Source organism: Borostomias antarcticus, assembly GCF_949987555.1.
Source record: "Borostomias antarcticus genome assembly, chromosome: 1".
In the NCBI taxonomy this organism is placed as follows: Eukaryota; Metazoa; Chordata; class Actinopteri; order Stomiiformes; family Stomiidae; genus Borostomias; species Borostomias antarcticus.
In genome coordinates this window covers 8,704,872-8,714,906 of record NC_140234.1, presented here as the reverse complement: position 1 = coordinate 8,714,906, position 10,035 = coordinate 8,704,872, and the positions used below count along the sequence as shown (strand labels likewise).

The window sequence follows — 10,035 nt, the reverse complement described above, 5'->3', positions numbered from 1 at the left end:
TATGGCAAAATAAAGACCCCCCCTGTCATTTTTTTAGAATCAGACCAGCAGAGTACTGTGCTAGCTTGGATGCTAGGGGGAGCAGCTATGGCTGGTGTTAGCGGACCTACAGTAGGAAGGGCCTCCTTGGCTTCTGCGGGTGCGTTTCTGCATCAGCTTACTAAATGGCAGTTCATGAGCCTTAAAGAGCAATTTTCTCTAGTGGCTCTGTGGGTAGAGCAGAGGAAAGAGAGGGAGAGAGCAGCAATTTGAGCTTGAGGAGAAAGACAGGGAGCTTGTAGAGGAAGAGAGAGAAAGACAGTTTCAGTGGGAGCTGGGGAGGATCCAGAGTTTGTCTTCTCTGGGTTGGTGTCGGTTGCCTCCTTGTGTTGGTATCTGTTTGCTAGTGAGACTGTTTGGTAACATGCTACTCCCTGCTTTGTGCCACCCCAGGAAGTATTACAAGTTTATCCTGACGCTCATCTTTGAGGCCCTGAATACCAGAGGGAACCAAGTGTATGTATGGATGCATCTGCAATTCATTTACTTTTATATTGTAGTAAGTAAGTAAGTAAGTAAGTAAGTAAGTAAGTAAGTAAGCTTTATTTATATAGCGCTCTTCACAGCACGGATGCACAGAGTGCTTTACAGTAATAAATTAAAATGGCAATACAACTCGAGACAAAATTAAAACGACAGTCTGGTCCGGGGCACCGCCAGGAGACCCTGGTCGGATGACCTCAGAGACCGACTCAGAGAGTGAGGGTGTAAAAGTTCTGAGATGTAGGCCGGGGTCCGTCCGTGAAGAGCTCGGTGGGTGAACACCAGGACTTTGAACTCGATCCGGAGGTGAACTGGGAGCCAGTGCAAGGAGGCCAGGATGGGGGTGATGTGGCATGTCTTCTTTGACCTAGTGAGTAGTCTTGCAGCAGCATTTTGGACTAGCTGAAGTTGTCCCACAGAGGATTTGTTGAGGCAGGTAAACAGTGAATTACAGTAGTCAAGTCGTGATGAAATAAATGCATGGACAGAGATTTCTAATTCAGTATGTGATACAATGGATCGGAGTTTGGCAATATTTCTGAGGTGGAAAAAACAGGAACGCGTTAGGGATTTGACATGTTTGTCCAAGTGCATAGCTTGATCAAAGAAGACATCCAGGTTTCTAACAGAGGGCCTAACATTTCCCTTGAGGGACCCCATGTGGTTTACCACTGTAGCGGCAGTCTTGTCATTAGAACGAACAAACCTTTGGTGCTTGGCCCCCTAATAAACGTTGCGATGCCTTGTTGGCGGATGGTCAGTCAGGGCAGCTTTTCCCAACAGTTCATAACACTTCACCCTCAGCTGTCCACTTGTGCCCACACATGCAATGGCTATTTAGAGTGATCTGACACTTTCTTATACCTGTTCATCCCTTTCAGATCCATGAGGGGACGTCAACAAGTGCTCACTCAGAAGAGGAAGAAAAAGGAGATGCAGCCTTATGTACACACATGCCAGAGACTGTGGTGGAATAGTAGCTACAGTACGCTAGAGAGGGGTGAGGTTGTTAAATACCAGCTCTGTGGCCTAGTGGTAGAGTGTCCACCCAGAGACTGTGAGGTTGTGGGTTCGATCCCTGGCCGAGTTATACCAAAGACTATAAAAATGGGACCCATTGCCTCCCTGAGCACTCAGCATCAAGGGTTGGAATTGGGGGGCTACATCACCAAACGATTCCCGAGCGCGGCATGCACCGCTGCTGCTCACCGCTCCCCCAGGGGATGGGTCAAATGCGGAGAACAAATTTCACACACTCAGGTGTGTGACAATCAGTGGATCTTAGTCTACAGTACGCTAGAGAGGGGTGAGGTTGGGGACGGATAAAATAAGACTGTTAATCTAGCAGGGAAAAGCTGTCTGTTTAACCAGGCTTGGTTTTGCAGTACAAACAAAGTCGGAAGCCTAAATAAATATTTTGCATCGGAGCTAGAGTGTGCAGCGACTCCCATTCTGCCAGCTGGCAGCCCTTGAATACATGGGCACTCAGTGTCAACCTACAGTGCAGTGCAGTGTTGGTGGGCCAGGCTAGGTTCGTGGTAACAGCTCCAGCTTCTCAGAAGTAGAGTTGTGGTTGGTGCATGAGCTGGAATCCTTGCATTCACCCCAAGATGTCTCGCAGTCCAAGATGGCGCGGACCAAATCTGCAGCCATCGTGTCGGTTTCGCTTAGATTGAGCCATTTGTTTCAATCAATCAATCAATCAATCAATCAAAGCTTATATAGCGCATTTCATACCCAGAGGCAACACAATGCGCTTTACAGAGAACAAGGGAGGTGGGTATACGACCCACTCTACATATTCCAGAGGGAAGCAAAAAAACAGTAATCACCCAGGGGCCAGATAAGTGAGCTGTAAAAATTCTTCCCTGACCCCTCTCAACAAGGCGATCGAGCAAGCTCCTGGAGTATGTTTGTCTAACAGCTAAGAACACTTATAAAGGAATAAATTACATTAAATTACATGTTTGCTATTTGGGGGTACTTGATACTAGGTGCCCCAGTGCCCATTCAAAATGTGCACACAGCTCCCTGTGGCCGCTGGGTGGTTTATATCAAATTGTGCCCAATGTAAATGTGTGACACAATAGCTGAATCCCAAATCGCGCACTTAGGCGAGAGTGCAGAGCACTCGCGGCCTTGTGGCCTTACATGCGCGTTCCCGCTAAGTCCACAAGGGCTCAGGGTAGTTCCAAAACGGAATTGCTAGGTCCACAAGTGCGCCACGCCGCCATTTTGCGCACTTTAACTGCACTTACCGAAAGTCCGCAATTTCGCGGACTTAGGAGCAGAAAATACCCACAGCCCACCGCGTCTCATGTGACACGGTGCTTGAGTGCATCCGAGTCATGATCCGAGTGCATCACACATAAATGATGACATTTGCAGATAACACAACATTTATCTTGAAATCCACATGCTGCAAACATATCCCACCCAACATAATTTTTTAATTATTATTAAATTAAAACAGACGTCAATCGGTCAATTTGCAGAGCCGAGCGGAGAGCTGAGGGGAGCGTCAGAGCAGCCTCTGTGTCGGAGGGACGCGGCAGCCAATGAAAACGAAGTGGGAGGGGCATTGAGCGAAACTGGCTTGGCACGCCGCTGGAAGTGCTGTCCCATTTAATTCACGGCCCTGCACCCTCTGGCCCTTCCAGCTGACGTCAATTAAGTGCTCAGGCCTCAGGCCGCAAGTGCGAGGGGCCGCAAGTGCGGTTTGCGCACTCAGATTGGGATTAGCAGAATGACCTCAATACAGGTTAGATGGCGCTCAAACCCTTCTGGAAAATCCAGCTAGAACCAGCTACAAACCTTAGCTGGTCATTAGCTGAGCCCTGTACTACGAAGCTGGATTACGGGGTTAGCGCGATAACTTCAGGTTCAAGACTGGTTCATCCGTATCACGAAGGTGGATCTCTTTTCACCGCGTTATATCTCCATTATGCTGGCGAGCTAACCTGCTCGGTGGCAGGTTAAGTTCCAGATTACGGCTCGACGCTATAAAAACACCGGTATCAACCAGTCAATACATGCGGAGAATGGCTTGTCCTTTCTTAGAGGATCCCGTGGAGCTCGGTGCGCGAATAGTTAGAGGGTCTCTAAGGAAGGCGAGAGTATTTAAGAACCGACAAAACCCATTAGAGTTTTCGGATGACTATTTATATGAAAGATACCGATTTTCGGCAGAAGGGATCATTTATATCTGTCAGCTGCTTGAGCCACATGTAGCTACAGTCAAGTCATGCGCTTACAGTCCCACAGACTATGTATTGCTTTGCGGTTTCTTGCTACAGGTAGTTACATGGATGCTGTCGGCGATGCAGAAAACCTGAGTAAGAACACGGTCTGTCGCGCAATACGCAAGGTGGTCGTTGCCCTTATAGCTGCTTGACGCGTTTGTGACCTTCCCAGGCCACTTGCCCATGCAGTCCATAAAAGAGGGCTTTTATGAAATGGCAGGTAAGAACCTACTTGATATAGCCTACTGTAAACCAATATGACGTTTACTGTTGTAGCCAATGCTGCCCACTCTTTGCATTGGTTTCCCCAGAGTGATCGGTGCTATAGACTGCACACATATCCCAATCTCCGCCACCCTTGGAGAAAATGAGGGGGATTATGTGAAGCGCAAGTCATTTCATAGCATCAATGTGCAGGTAAAGACACTTCAGTATTTGGCCTACTCATTCCTTGATATGATTGTTGTAGGAGCTGATGAAAGTTAATTCCTTCATGGCACATATGGAAATATTCACATCAATAAATATCACCCCCACCTTCCAAATTCAATTCAATGTCATTATGAGAAAAGCACATGTACAACCAAATTAGTGTCAACAGGAGCAGCACAGAACAACTATACATCATCACATCATATCAAAAAAGAAACCATCATACCCCACCCCCGCACCATCAACAGTCTAGTGCAGTCCCTGTGTTCATTCAATAATAAATAGTCAGCAGACATGTAGCAGTAATTCAGTCAAATGCACATGCTACATTCACTTTGAATTCTATGGTCTTATGTTGTGAACCACAAATACTTTTGCAGATGACGTGACCACAACGGCATGATCACCAGCCTTGATGCGAAGTGGCCTGGGTCAGTGCATGACTCCCGGATCTTTAGGGAGTCTACACTGTGCCACAAGTTTGAGCAAGGTATGGCAACTGTAGCCTACATAGTGTTTCTCATGTTATTTCCCACAATGCATGTGCGATACTGACCATGGCAATATTCCTCTTCACCTTCAGGGCTTTTCAATGGAGTGCTGCTTGGGGACATGGGGTATGCGTGCATGCCCTTCTTGATGACACCCTATCCTAACCCAGAGCCACAAAACACATTCAATGTGGCCCTTACCAAGACGAGGGTCAGGATAGAGATGGCTTTTGGGGTTCTGAAAGCCCGCTTCAGCTGCCTGCGCGGGCTCAGGGTGGCCCCAGAGAGAGCCTGCCAAATTGTGTCGGCATGTGTTGTACTCCACAACATAGCTGGCATTAGGAAGGAGAGCCCCACCGGTCACCATGCAACCCCCTGATGTCGTGGACCCCATCACTTTGGATTACCCTACTGGCAGGGCTGTGAGAGGCCATCACCCAGCAATTTTTTTGCATGAACATTGAACAGGAGGCATTTTGTGAAGTAACAACTTTTTATTGAAATGTAAATCAGATGTCCTCTCGTTGCTAGAAACAAAGAGAGAGACATGTTAGTTGAATTGTCAACCATGCCGGGAAATAAATGACGTTCTTACTGATATACCTTCTTTTCATACTCCAGTTTCTCCACCTCACACCTCCACAGCTACAGCAAATGGAACAGACAAAGCTGCTGTACATGTAGGCTAGAAATACTGTACACATACTAACGAGGCAGATGGAAACCAATCAAACTATCAGTGGCACAGGTCTCTCAATCAGAGCCAATTTAGCCAGTTGTAGTCCTAGGTCCGCTATTGGGGCGGGGTTGCCAACAACAACAAGTACTGTACACATGTAAACATGTTGTCCCCCACCCATTATGCATGTTCCCTTGTGGTATCAAGCCCCCTGCTTCTCATTAGGCATTTTTATACAGAGATCCCACTTTATTGCCCTGTAGAAGACCCCTCAATTTTCTGGCTTTGTTTGTTTATAATGAACCAAAGAAAGACAGCATAATGTGTGATTTTATATAGCATGCCGGCAATCTGGAATCGAGAGGCATGACCCTTGGACGCAACATTCACTAGTTGTTAAACAAATCCATGCACCTGTATGGTCAAAAGTCCTATAATGAATGTTGAAATACAGACATATCTGGTGCTACTAATGTCACATCATTTGTATCAATGATTGACCAAAGTAAGCTCCCTACACACCATGGTAGAGTGAATAAGAGTACAATAACGTCTCCATCTAGTGGGCAAACAAGTCCATGCTCCTGTATGGTCTAAAGTCATACTGTAATGAATGTTGAAATACAGACATATCTAGCTCTACTAAACACCTCAAGCTCTACTCTCTGCAGATGTAGAAAGTACATTGTTTTAGTGACTTAGTCCTCTTGACCCCGTTCAGGGGCATAGGACGCCCACCAGAGCTCTCCATCTCCCTCTCTTCTGGGCCTGGGCAAGTGCTTCCTGCCAGCTCACTCCAATGTTCTTCAGGTCTTGGAGTGTGGAGCGTCTCCAGGTTTCTTGGCCTATCCTGTTTCCTCTTTCCCTGTGGATTGCAGTCCAGGACCTGTCTCGTGATGTTATTTGAGTCCTTCCTAAGGGTGTGACCTATCTTAATTCCACTTTCTCCTTTTGACGGTGGTAGCTATGTCGTCCTGGTTTGTGATCCCTCACAGCTAATCATTTGTGGTCTTGATGGGCCACCATAGCTTGAGGATGCATTTGTTAACAAGAACCTGGATCTTTCTTGAGAGGCCCTCGGTTGTTTTCAACATATCGGAGCCGTAGAGAAGGACGGTCTTCACGTTGGCCCATGGATCTCAGGGAATTCCTCTTTGGTCTAGCGGTAGATGTTTGGGATGAGGAAGGTCAGCGGTTCAATCCCCACCTCACCCACATGTTACACATAGAACCCCTGTTATGCAGGCAGGACATCAGCTGAGGGCTTGAGGTACAGATATCTTATGTCAGGAGAAACCCAGATCACCTCATTACTCATTACCCAGGTTTCAATCCACTAACATGAGAGGTTACATACAGCACTATGCAGATTAGCCTACTGACATAACACTATTCAGATTAAATGCAGCCTACTGACATACTTGCACTGTGCTGTATCTTTCCTAGATTAGATTGTTCAATACTCCAGCCTCCGACATTAAGGAGTGAGTGACAGAACCTTGGGGGCCGCCTCCCTGCTGACTTCAAAGTCCTGGTAGGAACCGAGAGAGAGAGAGAGAGAGAGAGAGAGAGAGAGAGAGAGAGAGAGAGAGAGTGAGAGAGAGAGCAGTATATCCTGGGAAATGGGGGGGGGGGTTAGCTGACAGCAGGTAGTTACTGTAGTAGGTATTTAGGTAGGTAGGTAGGTAGGTAGGTAGGTAGGTGTAGGTAGGTAGGTGTAGGTAGGTAGGTAGGTAGGTAGGTAGGTGTAGTTAGGTAGGTAGGTAGGTGTAGTTAGGTAGCTAGGTAGGTGTAGGTAGGTAGGTATTTAGGTAGGTAGGTAGGTAGGTAGGTAGGTAGGTGTAGGTAGGTAGGTAGGTATTGATCCCTGAGGGGAAATTACAATGGTACAGCAACAAGAATACAAGAAGCGCTGACAAAAATAGGCGTAGTTAAATACAAATGTACAGTAAACATATCAAAATATACAAAGGGTAAGAATGAATAAACAAGTCTAAATAGGTTGCCTAGTAATGCAAACATATGTTGAGCCTACTGTAAATTGTGCAAAATACAACATTTCTAGAAATCAAGCTTCAGGGTCTTGATAGTGTCCTTTTTGTATTCGTTTCTTGGATTTGAATGGAGCGTCTCTGCCCTCACACTTTATTTGATAGGTTCAGTCGTCGTTCATATTTTGTAATAATAAAATTGTTATCTGTGAATCCCCGTCTCTGTGCTTCATTTAGTTGAAGGCTCGTGTGTAGGAAACATTATGGCTATAGTTCCTGTGGAAGTCCCTAGGCGGCGCTGTCGCTCCACTACCACTCACTACACTGGCGCTGTCCGCTACATTATTGAAGATGAGCAATAGGCCTATGCTTAAAGAGCATTTCAACAAAGTTTTGTGTTGGAGTGTTATTGTACATTTTGACACCAAGATTTTAATTTTTACTGCAAATGTAGAAAATGATTATTCTTATTTTCTTCTTCTTCTCCTTCTTCTCCTTCTTCTTCTTGTTCTTCTTCTTCTTATTATTATTGTTCTTATTATTATTATTACTACTACTACTATGAACTATGCTGAGTATTCCATTAACTATGTTGAGTATTCCATTATATTAATCAGCCTAGACTGTGAAAATCCACCCATTGTGATGTAACAAAAGACATCTAGGCTACATTTGCCGATGTAACAAAAGAAATCTATTATCTTATGAGTGTCAACTTCTACCTGCCCAAGCACATTCGGATAACGCCAGAAGCATGTGTAGATTAGCTTGCAGGCGCGGATCTATGGGTGGGCCTGGGTGGGCCTAGGCCCGCCCAGATTGACAGCTGGCCCACCCAGTCAGATTCATGAAAAAACATATTTTTTATAATAAAATAAAAATAAAATATTTTTAAAGTTTAATTTTCACTTACTACCTTGAATGTAAATAGTTTTGTCTTGGAAATGATTAAAAGTATGTATTAATACTAATAATATTCAACTTCCTCTCTTACGTTTACATTGCGTTAACCGTCTTTTTCGTACTGCGTAAGTTAACGTTACCTGATTGGCGCCGGCGGGCAGTTGTTCAGTGTGCGCGCTATGATGGCTAAACAGCTAACATTGACCCGCTTTCTTAAAAAGCCACGTCTGGAAGAGAATGAAAGTTTGGACCAGGCCTTGTCCAAAGACAGAGTGGAGGATCGTGGTGAGATGTGTGCTGGTCCTGGGGATGAAGAAGGAGAAACGGCCACAGCTTCAACATCTCGTGAGTGTAATGCTAACGTGAGCATAAAAGCTGAAGCTCCACCGAAGCGACCCTCATTGCCACCGGCTTCTGAAGAGGAAGTTCCACCGAAGCGACCTTCACTGCCACCGGCTTCTGAAGAGCTAACTGGTAGGCCTACACCGTCAGAGACTTTTCTCCGCAACAAACCGGATCAAGACACGCCTGAGATCATCAATGTTGACTGGACGCTTGAACAACCTGACGCTTCTGTCGTTTGAAAGAGAACTAACAGATACCTTGGATCATGACGACATCATCAGTTTCTTCAATTCAAAACCCAGACGACTCCGCCTTCCCTGCAAACACGCGACGTCAGGTAGACGTTCAGATCATGTCTTAATAACGTCCGTCGGTCCAGAACCCCATTTGTACGTCTGCTGGACCCCTAGATATTCAAACGTCTGGCTTGGACCCCTCTAAGACGACTGTGGACGTGCAAAACGGGTTCAATATTTGAACATCTAAAAAAAACATTCATTCTGGCTCCTAATTAGATGTCTTTGGACGTCCGAAAAAGACAAAAAATAAATCTAAAAGACGTCTTTTAGACGTGTCTTTGCTCAGTGGGTTGTATAACCAACCGATAAGGTAGGCCATGGTTTCATATTTTAGTCTGGCCCGCCGTGGCATGTATGTTTATGATTGCAGGCACCCTCTGTGCGCGAGGGAGTTCTGAATTGTGACAGGCTAGGCTATTGGCTATTTAATTTGTGTTTGTATGATTACAGCCCGCCGTGGCATGCAAGTTTATGATTAGGAAGCCTCTGATAAGCGAGGGAGTTATGAATTGTGACGTATTGGTTATTTAATTGTGGTTGTATCCCTGTCAGTGCACTAACGAGGGTTATGCAACATTTGTTATTATCGCGAGCCCGGTTATGTTCCATCCATTCATCTGGCTGCTCATACATAGGTCTAAAACGTGCGGTGATGAGTTTCACTCAGGCCTACCCACATTTTTCCAGGCCTACCCATCAGCCACTTTCTGTATCCGCCACTGTTAGCTTGTGTAGTTGTTTTCACAATATTTCTATTTTCACAACATATTCATTTTAATTCAATCTACGAGACGGTCAGTGATGTTGAGGGAGAGGCTGTGAAGATCTTTGACACGGCGTTTAACTCTCAAACTGTTACGGCTCGCATGCCCTCGCCTCCACAACCGTCTCCCTCTCTCCCCTCTGGGCCCGCTGCGCGCTCGGGGCGTCCTACGCGCTCTACCCAAGCCCCCAGGATCAGCTTGGCGCATTGAAGCCACCATGGGCTTTCAGGCCAAGCCCGGTATTGCAAGTCAAGTCACGGCATGCGGCCCAAGAACCTTATTTCCCATGTTAGTGGATGATGATAGATAGGGCTAGAAAAGGAAAACAAAATTTTTCTGGGTATCATTCAGCATCAGAGACCAATCT

General features: G+C 45.9%; 1 pseudogene across 1 annotated transcript; it reads left to right on the top strand.

The window, feature by feature from the left end:
* The first annotated feature begins 403 nt into the window (after positions 1 to 403).
* LOC311328583 (putative nuclease HARBI1) lies at positions 404 to 5,188 on the top strand (annotated as a pseudogene). The gene is made up of 4 exons: positions 404 to 495; positions 4,076 to 4,181; positions 4,577 to 4,686; positions 4,780 to 5,188. The product of its transcript is annotated as a putative nuclease HARBI1 (transcript).
* The last annotated feature ends 4,847 nt before the right edge of the window (positions 5,189 to 10,035 follow it).